At 28.8% G+C, this 21,436-nt stretch overlaps 1 protein-coding gene across 2 annotated transcripts in view; it reads right to left on the reverse strand.

Annotated features, from left to right (window-relative positions):
- The window catches only part of LOC113364229, a 118,655-nt gene that overhangs the window by 75,028 nt on the left and 22,191 nt on the right, over positions 1 to 21,436 (reverse strand). Inside the window, exons 1-2 of one of the 2 annotated variants that reach the window (XM_026606720.1) lie at positions 9,942 to 9,956; positions 1,098 to 1,163 (exon numbers count right to left, since the gene is read on the reverse strand). The gene's annotated coding sequence lies outside the window, so the exon portion shown is untranslated. Of the gene's footprint in view, positions 1 to 1,097; positions 1,164 to 9,941; positions 9,957 to 21,436 lie in introns of those variants that run through there. The other variant, XM_026606719.1, reaches the window with a different exon arrangement.

Below are 21,436 nucleotides of genomic sequence, written 5' to 3' on the forward strand. Positions count from 1 at the left end.
TTGATAGAATAATCAGATTTTTGTAGTTTATTAGAAAATTTGCTCAAAAATATAATTGTGTGATTTTTTAGACATTTATAATAATTATTAATTAATATATATAGGGTATACCTGAACAATGACAGCGTGTCGTTTTTAGGTTTTCATTTTTTTATTCAAAATTTTTCATTACGAAAATTTAAAGTATTTTACAATTTTGAAATCCTGATTAAATTGGTGAACTTTTATGAAAATTTGATCATGCGACTCTTTAATTATGTGATTAAAATATAACGTTTCATATAAATGGCAATATTAATTTTGATTGCAATCATTATTTTGATGAAATTTGTATTGATGAAATAAATTTATTTCTCTTTATTGAATTACAATCTGTCTTTACAAAAAGGAAGACATTCAGTAATTTCGATGATATATGAAATATTAAACCTTAGATCTAAAAGGTTACCCAGTAGTTTGCCTTTTCAATTTTGATATATTGAATTTAAATATTGTGATTATATTGATCAAATAAATGTGAAAAAAAAATTGTTCTTTAGATTTTTGTCAAGAAGGTTTTAACGTGCAAGTGTAGAGTAACTAAATTTAAAATTATTGATGAGATTTGATATATTTTTTAACTTCCCGTAGGGTAAGTTATTGTAATCGTCCAAATATGAAATTGATAATTTTTACATTTCTTCACGTTTTGAAGATTTCTGAACATTTTGGCATACCTCAGAAAAAATGGATGTGTGTGTGTATGTGTGTGTGTGTGCGGATACAAATTTTCAATAAAGATTTTATTTGTATTGACAATATGAAAAACTGATTAAATTTTTGGGGAGGCAGGTCCAGCGGTTATGGACTCTCAATAAAAATAAGTCATTTGGCGGTCAAAAATGTTTATTGGACATATGTACATCAAATTATCAGATATTTCATAGAGATTTTAATAATGTGTACACATTTTGTGTAAATTTTTTTGGGTTCCGTACCAACATTTTTAATTACGGTACGGAAAGTTCCAACAATTTGCCTTAAGGCACGATGCCATGCACCCCTCTAGTTATATTTTTTTTATCAATTATTTTTGAAAAAATAAATACAAAACTCACCGAGATCGTCTTTGCGCGCGGCTCGATCAGCATAAACACGTCTCCCTCATAAAAACTTTCAGATGCCTGAAATTAAAATCGATACGAACAATATAATCAAAGGTTATAAGAATATAATAATTTTAATAATAAGCATATATACGAGGTCTTATATTTATATTATTAGCCAGCTACCATGTCAGTTCAACCCCGATTTAATGAGGCCGACGTTTCGTTCGTTTATTAATGGTCATTATGAGGAGCTTCGGACATGATTGCGAAATCTTAAAGTAGGCAAAAAAATTACCCGTCGACGCGGTGACGGAATGCAATATCATTAAAATTGGAAAAAAATTATATTGAGTGTTCTGTTTTGCTGAAACGAGTTTCAGGGAGATGATCCTTGAATCCTGCGGTTCCGCACCACCATATGATAAATTTGAATTAAATACTGAATTGATATTTTTTCGGAGGAAATCTATATCCTTATCGTTTGAAGAAAAATATATGTCTGGTTAATTTGTTGTATTCATTAAAAAAAAACTAAATAGATCATTTAAGGTAGAAAGGACCTTACTGATAAGATTTTATGTACTATGATGCAGAAAAATTACTAGATCAGAGATTTTGTAACAAACAACTTTTTTTGTTGAACCTGTGTTATAGAAATTATTAAAAATTATTATGGATTGTTCTCCTATTGCTAAAACATGCCACTTATACCTAGTTTTGTATAAATATAAATAATTTTTAACCTAAAAAAATAGTTAGCATCATAATTTTCTTTATATTGGCTTTGACTTAGGTGCAAAATATATTTTTAAATATTATGCATCGTTTTAACAATAAGTGGTATGATTTTCCTCATATCTAAAAGCAGGCATTGAGTCATTTCTTGATAATTCTCATGACTAAAAGTTAATCATAATTATTTGCAATATATGCATAGGATGACTATAAAATTATGTACAATGATTGAAACAAATATTCCACGTTGTTGATAATATTATATCAGAGAAAAATATTGTGGAAATGAAGATGAGAAAAAAAAATTTCAAATGTTTTTGTTATTGTTAAATTCCGTGAAATAGTTGTTAGAAACAAATGACATATATTTATTATTGTTAAATTTCATAGAATTTTTTTTTTAAACTTGTTTTATTTAGCAGTCAAAAATATATAAAGAATCCTTTGAGCTAAATTGACAATATACGAGAATTTTGAGAATAAATTCTAAATAAAAGAAATGTAAATGGATTTCATTGAGTTGAGTAATTTTATATTACAAATAATAAATTGTTAACCTACAAAAAAAAATTGCGATTTTGTGACATCCTATAATGTCACATATAGGAACAAATAAAATTTTGAAATCTACCTGATGAAGTTGCTCAGGATGTTGGGAAATTGATAGGCTCGAAAAATTTTTATGCTGTTTTTTACAAGAATCAATTTCTGTAATAAATAATATCTCAATAAGAAGTACCTCAAATTTTTATGATAAAGAAGAAGCACAACCACTAAGTTGCTTTCTCATAAAGTTAGATAGAACATGAATTTTGCATAAGTTTTCCATAACTTTCACCATAGCTTTAGTACCTACATGTTCTATGCATTTATTTTAGTATTTTACATAAAAAATAATAAATTCATAAAAAATCAACACAAATCTCTTAATTACCATCTGTATTACGAGTTTGATGTGCATCCGACATCACATAGCTATGAAATAACACTTTATAAGACTGGTTTGATTGTGGCATTCCTCTACAAAGTGCCATCAATTGGTATATAAGATGGTATAAGTTCACATTCCATCTTTATATCATTCCAGAGAAAGTAATTTCAAGTAATTTTATCTCACCAGTACTCAAAGTTTATTGCAAAAAAGATTAATTTGTAGTGAATAGAATTACGATCGAAACAAAAATCCAATTTGGAATCCATACCTAATAATTTACACACATATCACACATACATACACACACATACACACACACATACACACACACATACACACACATATATATATATATATATATATATATATATATATATATAAGTATTTCATAGTATTTTCGACCGATAATAAAATATTTTTATCGACAATTCTTAAATTAATTCACACATTTCTGTCATAATGCATTAATAAAACCTAAATAACATTTGGCATATATCCAGATTTTTATTACCCTGATTATAAAATAAAATATTCAAATTTATAACACTATAAAATTTATTTTTGCACATTGGCTTCAGGTTAGTTGCATGGACTTTCAGATATATGAAAATAATAGACTAATGGATAAATTTTTTATCCAAAAGATGAAGTTTTCGCTTTCACTAAAAATCAATCACTGCGATTTCCAATTGATATCTCTTAAGTAGATTTTTAATATATATTATTATAATAATTACAGAGTAAAAACACACCTTTGTTCAAAAAGTGCAGCCAATTATTCCAAACAATTATAAATTTTACAATTCAAGCACTTTTCGTAGAACTTCAATATTTTACTATGTTTCTTTAGACTTCAGAGCTTTAGACTTCCAAAACTGTCTACATAGAGCCCCGGGGTTCTATTGTCACCAAAACATGGCAAAGCTCAAGGGGTCCAAAACACAAAAAGGTTTGGGAATCTGTGGTTTAGAGGCAAAACTGTGAGCCATGTCCCAAGAATCATGATACTCCGGGAAAATAATCGAAAATAAATATAAAATGATAATCCTACTTCATTCATTTAATAGATTCAATGAATCTATCACATATCGATATCGATATGGACAATTAGGTTTCTGATACGGTTAAAATATAATAGTTGGATACTGTTTTATTACATTATTACATTTCTTGATGGATAATAAATCACTCGAATGCATACGTCGACAGACATATTAAATGATCGTTCAATGTCACGGTCATGTCACATCGTCATAATATGATATCATCATATATGAATATATAATTAAAACCATGATATTAACATCTTGGAAATAAAATATTGATGATCCTGAAACAATATCTTGGTGTCATAATATTATAACACTTTGCCTGTATTTTTTTTAACTTTTAGTAATTGCAATAAAGTCAAAATAAACGTTTCACAGGTTTCTGAACACTTTGGCACACCTTTAGAAAAAATGGATGTGTGTGTATGTGTGTGGATACAAATTTTAGTCGATGACTTCGGGAACACGGAGCAACCGATTTGAATAGTTAAAAAACATTCGATTCGTATTAATGGGGAAACGTGCTGATTAGTTTCTGGCAAAGGCGGGTCCAGCCGTTTCGAAGGTACTTGTCGAAAAGTGCCAAAAATAGTAACTTAGTTTTAGAGAGGAGTGTCCGATTTGAATGATTCAAAAAGCATTTTATTTGTATTGACAAGCCAAAGAAATTTTTGGGAAGGAAGGTCAAGTGGTTTCGGAGATCCTGTACAAAAAGTGAAATGAATGCTATTTGGTGGTCAAAAATGATGATTAAACATAAGAACATCAAATTATCAAATGTTTTATGAAAATTGTAATAATAAGTTCAAATTTCGTTTATATTTCTATGGGTTCCGTATCCATGTTTATCCGTTAGACCGCGCGCTTACGAATGCGAATTTAAAAAAAAATCAAAATATGGAACAAAAATATCAAAATTCTCAAAAATCTATTTCATTCAGAACTTAAAAAATTATAAATCTTTTTTAAAAAAAATAATTTTCCTGTATTTGCCCGAAGGCACAATGCCTTGCAACGCTAGTTATAATTTTAATGAAAGAAAAATTTACTACATTGGGCCAGAGAAGATTGCAAAAAGATGTCAGACATATATGTCATGTAGAACATTTTAGCGTCAGACGCATATGACTGACATACGACAAAACTTGTTTAAACTCAAATATAGCTGTAAATATAATTATACATTTTTGTTACGTATACGCAATAAAAATGTAAAAATTAAAACAAAAATCATTCGAAATAATTGTACATTTATTTCTATTCTCTACTTATATTCAATGATGTTTCGATAAATTATTTTTAGAGCCAATCTTAAATTATTTCGGAGTGTTTTACGAGGCGCGTCGTCTCCGTGATATATTAATAAACCCGGAATGCAGGCACGCACGCGGTGGCCTGGACAAAACCAGAAGAGGAAACAAAAAACGACCAAAAAGAAAAAAAAAACAGACAGCATCTGAGTCAAAATTACATCAAAGATCCAGGCAAGTGTGTCGACGGCATTCCGGGAGGAACGCACTTTCTTCTTTAAATATAACATGATGTATAACAAAGGGCTATAAACTAAATTATTTGGTTTTGTGTCGCAGGAAAGGATTGTGATGAAATACTAAAGACTAAGACTTAAGGCAAATTGCTGGAACTTCCCGTTCCTCCGAAACCGCTAGACCTGCCTTCATGTAAATTTAATCAATTCTTCATCTCGTCAATACAAGTAAAATGTTTTTTGAATTATTAAAATCGGACGCTCCGTACTCTTAGAAACCGAGTTACCATTTTTGGCACTTATTGCCCCGTATATTTGAAATGGCTAGACCTGCCAAAAACTAATCAGCACGTCTCCTTATCAATACTAATGGAATGATTTTTGAATTATTCAAATCGCTTCATCCGTGTTCTCGAAATCGTCGACGAAAATTTGTATCCGCACACACACACACACATACATCCATTTTTTCTAAAGTATGCCAAAATGTTCAGAAGCTTTTGAAACGTAAAGATATTCAATAAATTTCATTTTTGATTTGTTTGCGATTTCTATAACTTGCCCTACGGGAAGTTAATAAGAAATTGAATTTTTAGATTTAATTTTGAAACCCAACTCGAATGTTTGAAATTTATTATTGTCATTTCACATTTTTCAATTTCAATCATATTTAAAGTAAAAGTTGATATAACTATTGCAAGATGTAATATTATTCGAATGAAGTTTAATGCTCTTGGTTAGAATTGAGCAGTAAGTTTATTTCAAGGAAATTTTGAAACTTAATGTAGAATAGAGTAGAACATAATCTATGGTCTGAGTTAGACTCCAAAAAGAAAATTTTTATATATCTTTACGTTTCAAAGTTTTCTGAACATTTTGGAATACCTTAGAATAAATGGATGTATGTGTGTGCGGATACAAATTTCCGAAATATTTCAAAATAATGAAAACATTTTTTTTCAAAAAGTCTTTTGCCCAAAAAAAAATTATTTTTTTTCAAAAATGTATAGTTTCTAAAAAATCTAATTTTTTCAAAGTAATTTTTTTTCAAAAATGTTAATCTATTAAAAAAATAGTTTTTTGTTACGGAAAGTTCCAGCAATTTGCTTTAAGGCACGATGCAATGCGCCCCACTAGTTAACTAAATTATTTTATTAAGTTACCATAGCCTTTGTAAAAAAAATCTGACATTAACGTGGCAATTAACGTGTTAAAAAAATTAGATATAAAATAAATAACTCAATTCGCTAATAAATTTAATAATTACATCGACAAGTCCATAAACGTTTTAAAATAATTTTGTTTCAAAAACATCATTGGAACACAGAACCCTGCAGTGTTAATATACGATTCACCACTCCTTCTCTTCAAGCAAGGAATGATATCTTTTTTCGCCTAATTTTTGGTCGTTTTCTTGAATCTCCTGGTCACATCTTTCCGTTGACACAGTTTTAATATAAAGTTATGTTATATTTACATCGTTGAAAGAAGTCGGAAGAAAGTCTCAAAATAAAATGTGAACCAGCAGACAGTCCGGCAACTGTTTTAGAACGTTCCAAAGAAGATTTGTTGCGCAACGATCTAAAGTCCGATATGGCACTTGATTAGATTGAGATGAACATTAAATTGAGATGAACATTAAATTGAGACGAACATAATTGCGGAAGTGCCGGCGAATGGTTATTTTGAAGTGTAATGGATCATTTACACTTGGCTTTTTACCAGTAATCTTTTTGCAATGATGAGGCGAAACCTCTTTGCATGGTAAATGACCATTTCCAGAACATTACGAAACGTGAAATAAAATTACTCGAATTGATCAAATATCTAAATGATATGCCAGAGGGCAGTTCAAACCAATTACCAAAAATTGTAATCCTTGGCTGAATATTAGAACCTATTTCAACCACTTCCAAAGAAATATTAGAATAGTCCAAAAGGCAGGCCAGTAAATTAAGTTCAAATTACCACCTAAACTATTCTTTATTACTTTTGACTTCATTCCGAATCACTTTCTTCTAAATTAAATTTTTATATACTCATTCAAAAAGTTTTTCCAGAGTTGTTAAAATAGTTCAAGCGTTCTTGCAGCAGGTCTTCATTAAGAATCGCAGCAGCAAAATGTAAGTTTCTTAATTTTGAATAGAATTTTAATGATTCATCAAGAAACTTTCAATCGCTGCTTCGTCTTTTAAAAATACTTTTTATTAAATGTACGTGGTAAAGGATTTTCTTGAAGTAATGTTGTTAAACAGCTTCAGAAATTTGCTGGACGGAACCAAAGTAACATAGTCAATGCTTTGCACCATGAATTATATTGATAAAAATCTTTGGTCAAGAAGCATTATATATGCACATCATAGTTGTTTTCATTTCAGAATGTTATAAATATATTTTTTGTTATATAGCAAGTTTTACACCTGTCCTGAAATGGACAAGTGAAATGGTAGAAAAAAATTATCGTTTTCAGAGATTTTGAAAAAATTTCAACGTAATATGAATTTCATGTTATGATTATCGCCATCATTTTTAACACCTTTTACTTTGTGAAAGCTTTCTGAAATCCGAAGCTACATAATATCATAAAACTACACCTTTAGTATAACTTTTCCTCGGAGCTCGTAAAAAAGACATACGAAGACATCTTTGCAAAAGTCCTCGGGGACAAATCGTAACAAGGAAATAACACATCCCGGATAGCAATTTTTGTGAGAAATCCTGCAGTTTTTATGAAGTGCGAAGTGGAAAATCTTTAGTGGAACCAGTAGTGGAGGAAAACTACTTAAAGGAAAGGTGGTCATAGTAGTTAGTTTGGATATAGATTTTTAGACTTCCCGTAGGGTAAGTTATAGTAATCGCAAAAAAATCGAAAATGAAAATTTTCGATTTCGAAAATATCTTTACGTTTCAGAGGTTTCTGAACATTTTGGCAAACCTTAGAAAAAAATGATGTATGTGTGTATGTGTGTATGTTTGTGTGTGCGGATACAAATTTTCATCGATGATTTCGGGAACTCGGTTCAACCGATTTCAAGTATTCAAAAAACATTCGATTGCTGTTGTTAAGGAGACGTGCTGATAGTTTTTGGCAAAGGCAGGTCTAGCCGTTTCGGATATACAGAGCAAAAATGCCAAAAATGATAAATGTATTTACGAAATTAACAACAGGTGAAATTTTTGTAAAGGCAGGTCCAGCGTCTCTGGAGATCCAATAAAAAAAGTAAAAAACATTAGACATATGTACATCGTATTATCTGTATTATCTCAGATATTTTATAAAGATTTTAATAATAAGTACAAATTTTGTGTACATTTATATGGGTTCCTTACTAATGTTTACACGTTCGACTCCAAATTAGCTATGCGGCGCGATTGCTTAAGAAAAATGTTCAAAATTTTCAAAAATAATCAAAATACAGCAAAAAATCTAAATTTAAAAAAAATCAAAATTATCAAAAAAAAGCCATTTTTTTTTTAATTTCAAGATTTGTCAAAAATTTAATTTTTTCAAAGGTTTGCAAAGTTTTTTTTAATAATTAATAATTTTTGGTACGAAATATTCCAGCAATTTGCCTTAAGGCATGATGCCATACACTACTAGTCCATTTTTGTTTTGGTGGCGTCCTGGAAAAGGCACACTTCCATTATGCCTTCCTTACCAATTTGTGTTTTTCTCCTAATAATCACGTCCAATAAAGTTCCACCACTCTTTGCAAATCTTCATTTTTAAATTTGACAATCATTTTTTCAAACTTCTCTATTCTTCTCTTAAACATTTTTTTATTTGATGTCACTGTGCAAATTATAGTCTTCTCCCAACTTGCTAAAGTTCCAAAATAATTTTTTTCACAATTGTGTCGATTGCACTCAAATTCTTCCTTAATTGATGTAGTACTTTTTCATTTATCAACTAATCATATAATTCTTCTCTAGCCCCAAACTTTAGTAACATTCCAGAGAGCTTTTACACTCCTAGGAGTAGGCACTCACGTCTAGTTCATAGACCCTCAAAAGGCCCCCATTACAAGACTTCATTCCATCTTATTTTTGTAAATATGTTTATAAATTTATCTTTATCATCAGTGTTAATTCAAAACACGTTAAAAACAAATCATTATTCATAAATCTGGGTGCATGAATGGGCAGCTCTATAACGGAATTTGCTTTGCGTGTTGCAATGTCCATATTGCGTCTCTCGAAATATTTCTACGAAGAGTTTCACATATGAAAAACAGTTAACATTATTCGATTATGGGTCACAGGGTCAGGTGGATAAAAGCGTGAATAACACGTTAATATTTTTGTTAGGTACGGTATTAAAATAATTTTATCTATTGTAATAGAAACGAATCAAATTATAAGTCGTCATAAAATTTTGTGTGTTGGAGAATGGAAACTGATCCAGGATATGAAACTTTACTTCCACACTGAATATGGGATTTTTTTTGTTTGAAACGCAAAGTAAACATTTTCTGTTCAGTAATTATGTGACATAATTTATAATATTATCTCTTATTTTTATTTCAATGCTCCTTTTTTAAATTTTTATTTAATTAATTTAATTTAATTTAATTAATTTTATTTCAATGTTTATTTCAATGTTTTTGGTATGAAATCTAAATATATATTAATATATAAATATAACTTACTGTTTTGTAGAAATAGAGTCAAGCATTTCGAGTCAATATATCGAGTCAATTTTAACTCACCTGTAACAAAAAATAAATAAAAATAAAAATCATATTTAATTTAAAATTAACATTATTCTTTATGACAATCTATGAGTATAATTTTACTTCACCATAGTATTTATATGCTAACTATATTTTTATTTTATTAGTGTAAGATTACTAACTTTTTGTATCGTATTCAAATTTTATAATATTATTTTGTATCTCTATTCAAATTTTATAAACTTTCATTAGCATACATTATTTTTACATCTTATTCTAATCAAATTTTCAGATTTAACATGAGTTTAGAAGTTAGACAATGTTGAAGACCATAATTTGCATGATACTAATGTAATTTTGTCAAAATATTATTGGTTTTCAATAGCAGGTACAATTGAACCATTATACGAGTATATTACTTCTGGAAACTTTTTCATGTTTTTTTCTCAAATTCTGCAACTACTGCAAAGACAATGTCAAGATTTTGAAAATATCCTTAACCAAACACTATTGTTCCATATAAATGTTATTGCCAACGATGTATATTCTTGAAATAACTATCGTGACAATTGTCATGAAGAACAATCAATTAAAATATGATTCATGATGTTAAGAATAGAGTGCTATCATATTTGCACAAGGAACATACATACATTCAAGAAAAAAGATAATGGACTTCATATTCAATAATAGTGAAATTTTTTTTGAACGATGAATAAATCAGAATAATATTTTTGTTATGTTGCAATCAATATATGTTTCATAGAATCTCCATCTTATATATATGAAAATTTTGAGTATTGAAATGTGGATTGTCCATATTTTAATAAAATCCACAGCAAACTCTGAGCGGGTATGCTAGTATATATATATATATATATATATATATTTATATATAATTTAAACAGACATAGGCTGTCACACATTACGACGACATTAGGTCATGGGAATTATACGGGTAGCCACAGGTCTTGATCTCTCCTAACTACCTCAACTAAACTTCTAAACAAGTTCCCAAATATAGAAACAAACTTGTTTCAATTAATTATTATAAATAGTTATTCTTATGTATCCTTATCTATGTATTTATTTATTGCAAACTATTCTATCCGACTAGTAATTAAATTTATTTAATTGCAAACTATCATTTATAAGAGAGAATTTGTTCATGAGAAATAAGGTATGTAAAATTGAAAAAACAATAAAAAAAATGAAATAAAGTAAGCATAGCTTTTTCCTAAATTTTTTTATAATTTAAGATTGACCTATTCACTTAAATAATTAATTTATAGAAGACTAGAAAATATAACACTCTAAAAGATCAATTCTCTTTACTTCACCTTAGTTACCTATCATAGGTGACATTTGAAACTAAAATATTCTGCATAAATATTTTTCATCAGCAACGTTTTTATTAACAATGAGATAACAATTTAAGCAACAATATTTTGAATATGCATTTCCTTTCATATGTAAATATTTTCTCAAAACTTGGTCAATGCCAAAAAAATTAATAATATTTAGACCATGAGAGTAAGAGTCAAAAAAGTTATCAGGTAAAAACAAGAGGTAAAAAATAACGATGATTCATGTAAAACAAAAATTCTCAAAATTAATTGACGAAAATGGAGGTGATCAAAAGATTTATTAATAAATAATTTATTTTTCAGAACCAGTAAGCAATATTTTTTCTTTTACATAATTCTGAAAGTGATTTAAGAAATAAAGAGCTTTGGATCGGAATTAACAATTTTCATAATATATTTTGTTACAACCAAATACTTGTATAATGGTTGACACTAATAAATGTGTGCATCACGAGTGTTACCATATTACTAATAAACATGTTTCAAAATTGTTATATGATATATTTATTTTTACTTAAATGCCATCTTGTACAGTAGCAAATAAGTTTTACTTCAATCGCGTGTGAACCTTACGCGCACTCTTTTCATATTTTGTCTACTACTAATGTATTGCCAAACACTTGGTATTATTTCAACGAAAAATGAATCATTTGAATATTTTATTTAAGCAATATTTCTTTGAGAAGCAATGTGCAACAACAACAACGTATGACATGATAATTGCGCATCAAAAATGTTCATTTAATAAATACTGGGACAGTGGGACGTCATGCCGTGTAGGAACCTGCAATTACTTCCACTAAAGAAATATGCAGAGAAGAATCTGCGAAACTTTCTATTTCTAGTACAAAAGGTTGAAATAGATCTTCGGGCTTGATAGCCAAATCACTAGCATTATTAATCCATCAGAGAAATTGATAATATTTAATGTAGAGGTAAGGTGATCAATCATATTTTGATTTTTTATTAAAGATCAGTATATAAATTTGAACCAAAATTTGGAAAGATTTTGGCTGCATCCGAGTGGAAAGGGTTGAAATTATATAACATATGTATGTCTTGCTAAGAAACTCAAACATAATCTTTCTTTAATAATCTACATTTTCCTGATATTTTTCATGATATCTATATTAAATCAGTATATAAATTGATTATACCAAACTAGTACTAGACTTTCAGGACTTGGGAAGGTTTCTCCAATGAGATCTTGATTGATTTTTTCCAGTTTTATCACATCAGACCAAATGGCTTTTTTTTAATTGATAGTTCAAAATTTTCTTCTATTCCATTTAAAAAATACAAATAATATTTATCTCTACATCGAAGAATGGTTTTTCATAGTCATATGTATCTATTTCTTCTATTTTCAACTGACAAGGATTTCCCCAAATCAAGAATAATCGATCTATTACAAAAATTTCATACGTGTTAATTAAGACATTTTACATAATTAAAATTACGAGAAGTAATTCTACGAGAATATAAAATGTTTATAACCAAATAATAAAAATAAAACGTTTTTATTGCTTTCGTATAGAGCGCGTAATATAAAAGATATACTCACATCATAAAGACGATTAAAAAACAATATATTTCTGTTATCGCATGATACAAAATGCAGAAAATAATTGAAAGTTAAGGAGTTGGTAGAAATAATAAATTTATAGTATAAATTATTAATATTAGTATTAATAATGTTCATCAAAATAAATATTTTATTACCAATGCAAATTTACCAGGTTACAAAAACCTTTTGCAACCTCTTTCTGGTTTGAGATGTAATCATGTGACAATGGTGTTTAGTATCAAAATTCATTACTCCTGAACGTTATATTTTTTCTATTTTAAGGTAATTTTGCATTTTTGGTATTAGTTCAAAACTGTGGAAAAATTAGTGCAATGGTCTGAAAATCAAGTAATCCTCAAAACTTTTGAAAATGTGTCTAGGTGTATATGAAAAAACTAGGTATTTTATGAATATATTTAAATGTGTTTTATAGCCGATATAAAAATAAATCTAAAACTAGAAAAAAAAACAAAATATCCAAAAATTGGCATTTCTGAAAACAAGTCTGCATACACTGCTAATGAGTAGACTACAAGAGTACTTAAGATGCTGTTTATGATGATGATTGTAATTGTTAAGGTTGCTCTATTTTAGGACAGATGAGAGCACCACAATTTATATCAATATTTGCTCTTTCCATTATCTTGTTCATTCTCTTTTTACTAGAATTTTCTGTCCTCAATTTTTTCTTTAAGGACATCAGGCAATCGAGTTACTCTTCCTATCCAGTCTCTCTCTCTTCCCCGACCATACCCAATAGAGTCAACTACCCTCTTTGTAAAACTTCTCCAATTTGCTACCTTGTCAACCATTCATCATCTTTTTCAGCACCATCGATCGACTGTTAATCTAAAGCTAAAGAAATTTTCTCCCGGCCATCATATTATTATCCTTTATTCAGTAATATGAGCACGATTCAGTATATATGCATCATGATATCATTATTATGATCATTGTGCTCGAATCCTATTTCAAAATGTAATTTCTGTCGGCACATCCGAGAATATAATACGATGCACGCGCCGGAGAAAACGTTATATAATATTACTTGCATTTTATATTGGATATTTGATATTACATAGGATTAAGGATAGAAAGAGAAGCTGGTGAACTTAATTGAGAATTAAAAAAATTTAAATAACAAATACGTTCACGTGCAGACATTTCTAGATCGTGTCTTCATAATTTTCAACAATAATGACTGTTTAATCAAAAGTCAATTAATTCATCATCATGGTAATTTAAGCGCACAGTAGTTTCAATTTTTCCATAATGTGGCAATCTTCCAATTTTATCTCAGAAATCACCAGATTGTCCATGATCTGGTGCTGATCTCTGCAAATATCTAGTAGTAAATTGCGATAGAATACAGAAAAAAGTATTAGATTAAGTATGGTTTTATTTTAATAAAAAGGTCAAAAAATCTTCGATTTGATGAAAAAAAAAACAGTTCACCCGAGCATCGCCTGAATCTATTTTTATAGACTTCAACTTGGATAATGTTGCATTACTACTTGGATCTAAATAGCTACAAGAACTACCATCAAAACTCTGGTGATATGATATTTTAGAAGTAAGATAGTAAATATTAGATTAGTTTAGTAATTCAGAAACATCGAGACATGGAAAATCAAGTAGAATAAAAAAAATATAAAACCAAACTTTACTATAACTGAAATATTCAGAATGGTTATTAAAGGATTAAAGGAAAGGCAGTGAAAGAAGAGCCAATATTATTTTTATTATATTATTTTGCAATGTTTGATGTTTTGAAAATTTAAATAAAACACTAAATATTAAAAATAGTCAAAAAGTTTTAATTTTAGAAAGTAATAAAGTGAGAGAGAAGTTTCAAAAAATTGGCACCTAACAAAAAAATATAATATCTTATTAATCTAGAATAATGTCGCAGTTGTAGGAACTACGGACATGTTAAACAATAGTGCAACAAAATGGCAACTGTTTGGAAAAAACTATTTTTTCTTACACTTTTTTTTGATATTCTCGAATTTTTTGAAGAATTGTTTCAATAGGAATTTGAGGATGAGCGTAGTTTATACTAAAAAGAAATCTATATGAAAGTCTTTGTAAAAATTTCAAGTAAATAGTAGCAAAAAAATTTAAAAAATCGTAGGTATAATTTCTGAAAAAATTCGAGAAAAACGCGTGAACAGATTTGCAGAGACAGATTATCGTGATCGATACATCTCCGAAAATTATTTACGTTTTAAAAAATTTTGTAATCCACTTGTGCAATTAATTTTAAAAAAATTCTAGTCAGAATACTAATATATAGTAGGAGCTTCTGATCTTTCAAAGCGCTTTATTTGGAAAATAGAGCATTGAAGATATTTGTGGTATTAGAATCCCCGCAAGATATTTCTTATGGTAAGCTATGTATTGTCTTAAGCTTTATTAAGCAGTTATTCAAACCTTATATTATATTTTCAGCACATCATTTTAGAAGTTAAAAGTAATTTTCAAAAGTAAATTTTTCCAAAGGGTTCTAAGTAATCAATGGAGCTTCTCATTTATTATTGTGGTAGTCTCCTAAGAACTCGTTTCTGCTCCAATGACTTAGTTAGTTAATATTCCGAGTGAATATCAGGCATGCGTGTCCCCCCGAGTGTTATAGAAAAGTTAAAAGTCTTTTACTGATTTAATCAGGTTAGCGAGCAATATTAAATTGTGGTAGCATAGAATAACAAAACAGGTTATTCGTGTATCAGTAAGTGTATCATCTGCCTTTGCGGCTAATTCTCTTCGCATATTTTAAACAAATAATATAAAATCGGATTTCATGCGATGGCTATTAAAGTCTGTTTATTTTTTATTTAATTTGCGATGTCGATGCAACTAAGCAAACACACGCAACCAATGACTTTGCGAGATGGTAAATAATAGAGAAAGCGCTTATGGACTCTTTATCATGCCTTTTTCATCCACGTAAATGAGAAAAAAATAATTTTTGTTAATTCAATTTTAAATATCAGATAGATTATGAATTCGTTGAAATAATTGACAATTTTTAATTATTAATAATTTTGGAATAGAAGTTCATAATACCAACAAGTCAAAGCTCCGTACAAAAAAGCTGAATCTCCCATTCGCATTGACAAAATTCCTGGAAAAAACACTATTTTTTACGTCGCACTTATATGATTGACATAGTTCAATATTAATTTTTTTTTTTCGACAAATCAGGAAAACTTTAAACTGAACTCATAACTGATATTTGAAATTTGACATTTGAAATTATAGAGTATATATATAATGCTGCAAAAAGTTTATATATAATAATATTCAACTTAAAGTAGCAGAATTATATTTTTAGAATACACCGAGCTCCTCTAAAGCTCTCTGTAGGACAAAAACTGAAAATTACTTAAGGCTCAACAACTTTCTCTAATACCTCATATATTGCAATCGAAAAGTTTAAAATTGTTAACGTATATAAAAGTGTTAATTGTCTCATCAAAATTGAGAGTACTTGGCAAGAAGTTTCAGTTTCAGGATTGTATATCAATGATTTTTAGTGCTCTTTTATATAAATCGAATTCTTTAGGATCTAGCTCCATATTTAACATAGAGACAAGTACGTGACATGGCATGAAAAGCTCCAACAAGTCCATGAGATAAAACGCTTAAGGGCTAAATGTAACAAAATAAAGAATAAAGTACCCACGTAACAATATATTGAAATTGAAATTATCTAAACAGCGCAATAGCTAAAAGTTACACATTTTATTGCCATAATGAACTTGTACAAAATTTATTGTACTATGTATATTTACACAATGTTAATCATGCACGAGGTGTGCAAAATAATTCTATACTATAGGTTGACCCAGAAGATATGTTGATATATGCAAGACTTATTTCATCGTACTCATCTATTTCAAATAAATTGTATATGTCAAAAACATACCAAGTGTTCTATGTACCTGAAACTATGGTCCCACGAGTGTGCCCACGTAACAAAAACCAAAAAACCGATCACATCGAATAAATAATCCACATTTTCCTACATAAATTCCCTAATATCTACCATATAGCCAGTAATTTTATTTACCTCCCTTGTGTAGGTAAAATGAAAATTTATGTGTAATGCGAGCAGTATTATAGAACAGAGAATCGTACATAAAAGATGAATTCGAGAGGTAAAGTGATCTACATACAGAAGCAGCAAAACATGTGTTGATATGCAAATGCCGAAGAGAATATAGAATATATTAAAATGCGATATGCCTTGAATTATAATATGTTACATGATACTTCTCTACTTTGTTAAGAGATTATCTAGATAAAGCCCTTTAGGGACTCGGTTATGGGAGAATGATCAGTATGTTTTTCTAGTTCCTCAATTATTTATCTATATATTAAAGTCATCAAATCCCTTGTCCAAAAAAAATCTAAAAGCTATGTGCATTGATACACTTCTTTACAGAAAATAGAATAAATTTTTACTCATTAGTAAATATAAATCATCAATTAAGTTTTTTTTATATTACTCTTTTAATTTTTTTTTTGACCAATAGTACATCCTTTTATAATAATAACTCATTTCTGATAGAATCAGAATATTATATAATATATGATATAATAAATTTCATATAAAATAGCAAAAGCATGAATTTACCTAATTGGGCTTCATATTCACGCATATTTACATTAATTAATGTTTACAATAAAATATTCATAATGAAAATAAAGAGCAAAGCACGATATATAAATTATGCAGTGTTATAATTGCAATTGGAATTCGCATGTTTGAAAATGGTAAACAAATTGCAATTATAAACTGCAACTAGTTCGTTCTGTTTTGATTGTAAAAGTTACTACCCAATGAGAACTTAGTATAACAAATAATAATGATTAAATGATTATATTTGCTTTTATATTTTTGTACAGCAATTAAGTCATATGACTTGCATTGATGACGCCTATGAAATATGTCAAATTTCAGAAAGCTCTAACTACATTTTTATATTCAAAAATTTTTTGATACTGTTGAGATAAATAATTTCATGTGAAAACTGATATCATTATTGCTTGAACCGGCATCAAATGTGGAACCTGGGTTGCAAGGCCAATGCTCTTACATTTATGCTACGAAAAAAACCCATGACTTATGTATATTTTTGTAATGATTTTTAATATTGAAAAAAAAATTCATATACTTAATATATGTAAAAAGCTCATGTATTTGAAAATTTTTTGTAAAAAGCTCACTTTTTTGGAAAATGGTGTGAAAGAGATCATATGAATGGAGATTTATGTAAAAAACTCATATACTTGAGTATGTGTTTGGAACTCTTTGTAAAAAGCTCATATTCTTGAAAAATTATGTGAAACAGCTCATATAAATGGGGATTTATATGAAAATCTTGAAAATGTACTTGGAAAAGAATGAGAAAAAGCTTATGTGCTAGGGTATTTATATGAAAAGCTCATGTACTTGGAAAATGATGAGAAAAGGCCAAATGTATAGAAATATACATAAAAAGCTCATGTACTTGGATAATGATGAGAAAGAGCTCATGTGCTTGGAAATTATTTATGTAGAAGCTCATGTACTTAAAAAAGAATGGGAAAAAGCTCATATGCTTGGGTATTTATATAAAAAGCTCATGTACTTGGAAAATGGAGAGAAAAAACTCATATGCATAGGGATTACTCAAAAAATGATGAGAAAGAGCTCATGTGCTTGGATATTTATATAAAAAGCTAATGTACTTGGAAAATTATGAGAAAGAGCTCATATGGTTGGGCATTTATATAGAAAGCTCATGTACTTGGAAAATGATAAAAAAGAGCTCATGTGCTTGAGTATTAATGTAAAAAGCTCACGTGCTTGAAAAAAAGAGTTGAAATAGCTCATATGAATAGGGATTTATGTAAAAAGCTTATGTACTTTGATATTTATGTAAGTAGCTCATATACTTGTTTATGACAAGAAAGAGCTCATATACTTGGGAATTTATGTGAAAAGCTCATGCACTCGAATATTGATAAAAAATTGTCATTAAAGTAAAGAGCTCATGTTCTTAGATATTTATGTAAAAACTTCACGTATTTTGGTAATTATGTGAAAAAGTCAAGTACTCTAGCATTTATGTAAAAACCTCATGTAATAGGAAAATTATGTTAAAAGCTTATGTTCTTAGATAATTATGAGACAGAGGTCAAATGCTAGAAAATTTATATAAAAAAAACCCAAGTACTAAAATGTCGATGTGAAAAGCATATATACTTGGCTAAAAACTCCATGTACTTAATGAGAAAATACTCATATGCTTGGTAAAAAATTTATGTACTTGTCTGTATAATGCACTTATAAAAAAATGTACATATGCTTATAAGTACTTATAAATGAATATTAATTAACACTTATTATTATCAATATAATTTTTATTTTACCTCAATGCAAAACCCTGAATGATATCATTCAATCTTACTAAATATTCACATATTTAGCTCCAATAAACAAATTATAAGATAATAATCGTTGACAAAGTTATATAGGTTGTTTTACAAGCAAGTCGCAGAATATATTAAAGCGCGTTATACTTCGAATAATAATATGATATGCATATTATGTGATACTTATCTTATCTTGTTTGTAATATAAATAACTTCTCATTTGTAAGTTCTTGTTATTGATAATTTGAATTAAATTGCAATGCAAGTGTAAACATTGTTATCGGAGATATATCAAGCGATTGAAGAAAGCATTTGTAACAACACATTGGTGAAAAGAAATTGTTAAAAACAATATACGAATGAATAAACAAAAGCTGACTATATTTTATTTTATTCAGATTAATTTCTCTTTTATATTGGACAATATTTTTTAGAAATTGACCTATACTTTTTTAATTGTGCACTCACAGTTTTTTGACATAAATTTTACCATTCGTAACCTGAAGTTCATGCAACTTGACTTAAGGCCGAATGCCACTCACAGCTAGTTTATTTCATGTTTTGTAGTTTCAACTACTGAAGAAGATTCAATTTGGGATAATTCCCAGATCAAAGTCTGTTATTATATAAACATCAAGTACATGAGTCGTAAATCTGATTCCTTGGTGGCAGACAGTTCCGAGTCCGACCAAGAAACCTGTCGACTACAAATTACCGAGGAAGGTGCCCGAGATTCGCAATATTGTTATTTCTTCATAATATAATGTGCATAGCATTTCATATTTGTGTTGGATGATTTGTGCTCACTAGGATATTGTGTAATAGATTGCGTTCAATGGGCATTCCACGCTCCATCGTGGGTTCTAACAAGAAAAGGTGCGGAAAATAGATATGAATGTCTATAATGTATTGAAATAGAGTAGAAGCATCGATTTATGCTAAGATATGCAGTAATTTAGTTTTAGATGGAGCAAGTGACATTTAGAGGTGTTAGATTCGTGTCAACAACATGACAACCTAGACAAATGTATTGCAGGAATAGTAATTCATGTTCAATTCATTCTGTTCTACTTGAACAAGGTCCTCTAAAAGTTTAGGTTTCAATTAGAAATTGTAAGTATAACTCTAAACAAACGTTGGTTGAAAATTTTATAAAAAACCACCATCCATCACAGATTCCATCAGGTAGTCAACCAAAAATAGTTTCCAAACGATGCAGCTTAAATATCATGCCTACTCTAATAGTAATTATTAACATAAAAGAAAATAATATTGATTATTAAAAAGCTCGTAGAATTTTTGGAATGAGTAAAATGGATCCTGTGGTTCAACGATTCTAAAATTATGTACCTAAATTTGAAAGGGTCTAAATTTCATATTGTCCTTTTTCTTTCTAAAATCCTCATCATGTCCAAGCTTGGATAAATCATCTGCAATTTTGGAATCGATATCGTCCACAATTTTAGAAACATTGTCGTTCACAATTTTGGAAACATTGTCGTCCACAATTTTGGAAACACTGTCGTCCATAATTGTTCACGCCGAATCAAAGTAGCCGATATATTGATATAAACAAAAAAGCAATCAATCATTTTAGATATATATAAAATCAATCAATACGATACTAAAAACACATTGAAATTATTGTAAATACACTTATAACTTGTAATTATTATAAAATATATATATACAGTTATAATTAAAGTATTTTACAATTGGTCCTTCAAAATTCAATCAATCAAACCATTAAAAAACATTGGTCCAGACGAGCCGGATTTGGCAGCTAGTAAAATCTAATATAAAAAAATTGGTCCTATGAGCCTGATCTGACATCCAGTAAAATCTAATGCAAAAAAACATTGGTCCTTCAAGCCGGATTTGACATCCAGTAAAATCTAATGCAAAAAACATTAGTCCTTCGAGCCGGATTTGACATCCAGTGAAATCAAATACAAAAAAACATTGGTCCTTCGAACCGGATTTGACCTCCAGTAAAATCTAATACAAAAAAACATTGGTCCTTTGAACCAGATTTGACATCCAGTAAAATCTAATGCAACAAAACATTGGTCCTTCAAGCCCGATTTGACATCCAGTAAAATCTAATTAAAAAA

This window comes from Ctenocephalides felis, unplaced genomic scaffold (genome assembly GCF_003426905.1).
Source record: "Ctenocephalides felis isolate EL2017-DRISC unplaced genomic scaffold, ASM342690v1 CF-g0.4_SCAFFOLD_00845, whole genome shotgun sequence".
Taxonomy (NCBI): domain Eukaryota; kingdom Metazoa; phylum Arthropoda; class Insecta; order Siphonaptera; family Pulicidae; genus Ctenocephalides; species Ctenocephalides felis.